The 2132-nt window shown below is 44.7% G+C and overlaps 1 non-coding gene across 1 annotated transcript; it reads right to left on the bottom strand.

Annotated features, from left to right (window-relative positions):
* Positions 1-734: 734 nt before the first annotated feature.
* Positions 735-868, bottom strand: LOC132000472 (small nucleolar RNA SNORA70). Its single transcript, XR_009399331.1, has one exon. It is a non-coding gene; the product is annotated as a small nucleolar RNA SNORA70 (small nucleolar RNA).
* Positions 869-2132: the final 1264 nt, after the last annotated feature.

A 2132-nucleotide genomic window follows, 5' to 3' on the forward strand; every position in this document is an offset into this window, starting at 1 on the left:
GATCAAGTCCCACATCAGGCTCTCTGCTCAACAGGGAAACTGCTTCTCCCTCTCTCCTTGCCCCTGCTTGTGTTCCCTCTCTCGCTGTGTCTCTTTCTCTCAAATAAATAAATAAAGGGCTGGACATGGGGCTCAATTGATCCCAGGACCCTAAGATCACGACCTGAGCCTAAGGCAGGTGCTTAACCGACTGAGCCACCCAGGTGCCTCTGGAACTCCTGATTTTAAAATATGCCTAATCCATAAGCAAGATGGGGGAGTGGAGACCAGCGCTTTTATAAATGTCTTTGTCTTTTTTTTTTTTTTTTTTAGACAGGAGGTTGGATTTATTGGTGGGCATGGATAGGGAGGGGATAGTGCCAAGGTTCTCATGAGTGCAGAACCCTCCATTTGTCCACGGGGCCACGATTAGAGATGTATTTGACCCCATAGCCATCTGGGATAAGCTACTTTTCAGCCACCATGTCTTCAAATTCATCCACATTGAACTTAGTAAAGCCCCACTTCTTGGAAATGTGGATCTTCTGGTGGTCAGGGAACACGAACTTGGCCCTGCATAGGGCCTCAGTCACTCCTTGTTCTGCAACTCAGTATGGATGGACATGATGACTTGGCCAATGTGGACCCTGGCTACTGTGCCCTGGAGTTTTCCAAAGGCGCCCCGCATACTTGTCTGCAGCATAAATTGGAGATAGCCATGAGGTTGGAGAGAGCCACGAGGTCAGACCTCAAAGGGCTGTCTCCAAGGTCCCTTAGGGCAACCCATACAATCAATGGTCTGCATACAGTACCAAGGAGGCTACTGTTTGTGGCCATGGTACACTGGGCCCCCATGGACAAAGAGCACAGTCGGCTTAATTGGCTACAGAGTATAAATGTCTTTCTCATGATGAAATGTAAATAATTCAGTAGATAGCCAGTTGAGAGGATGAAGAAATATTTTCCTAACGAAGGCTTTCCATTTTCCTATCTGCTACTTACTGCAGATAGGTAACTGCGACTCAGCACTCAGAAGTCCCCCTCAGTGCTGACTCTTTGTGTCTCAAACGAGTGGGGGTGAGGAGCTGGAAGGGGTCTAGCCTCTGCCCCGGGCAGGATCACTGGACATGGTTAGGGAACGGCTGAAAAACTCACTTGGCCAGAAATAGTTTGCTGGAGGATTGGACTCAGTACCTGAACAGGGAAATATGGACAAACACACATATGAATGCAAGTATACCGCCTGAATCCAGAGTCCCTTCAAATCTGGGCCAAGGTAACAATCTAGATTAACAAAAAAAAAAAAAAAAAAGCACAACTGGCTGTTTTCACAAAAATACCGTCATCCGTAGCAAAACCTGTAAGATTAATGAGCATTTAATAGATAAGGAATGTGAACCGGGCCTGATAATTCATCTTTCATTCTCCAATCTTGATTGGAAGGCTGCTTTTATTTGAAATAAAAGTACTCATTTTACTAACAAGTGCAGGGAAACCTTCCATATGGAATCTCAAGAACATTTTGATTTCTCTACAAAGTAAGGAAAGGAAAAGTGCTCAGGTGTTACCTCCCCATTAATCAAGAGAGGGACTCGTAAATTGAAACCTGTAGAAGTAAAGGGGCCCTGTCTTTCTGAAGTCAACAGTAGAGGGGGATGGAAATCCAGATCTCATGAAACCTAAACCAATTTTCAATGCATTCAGTTGCATCATGCTAGAAAAATAGGGCACACCAATTGTCGTTTTGCTTTGTTTAATTCTTTGCTTGTAGATTGCAGAGCACAAGACTGATGGCTATTCCTACTGCCTAGATATTTCTAAACAGGCAGTTCTTTCTGTCCAGCCTGTTGAGCAGGTGTCTTTTATGCTGGTAAGGATACTGTTGCAGTTTAGGCTGGGACACACAAGCAGGTTGTTTCCAGAGGGAACCAAGCCTGCTTAAATTGGGTGATCCCAGAGACTCAGATCTGAAAGTAAACTCAGAAGCCTTTATCCAGGCCTTTTTTTTTTTAACTAGACAAAGAAACAGGTTGAGGGAGGTCAAAAGACCAGGCCCCAGGTCAACTCCTGGCAGAGCCCTGATGAGAAACCAGGGATGCATAACTTAAAATGGTTTTATGGGTCAATGTATGAATTACATAACAATGTATGAA

The sequence above is a fragment of the Mustela nigripes genome, chromosome 13 (genome assembly GCF_022355385.1).
Source record: "Mustela nigripes isolate SB6536 chromosome 13, MUSNIG.SB6536, whole genome shotgun sequence".
Classification (NCBI taxonomy): Eukaryota; Metazoa; Chordata; class Mammalia; order Carnivora; family Mustelidae; genus Mustela; species Mustela nigripes.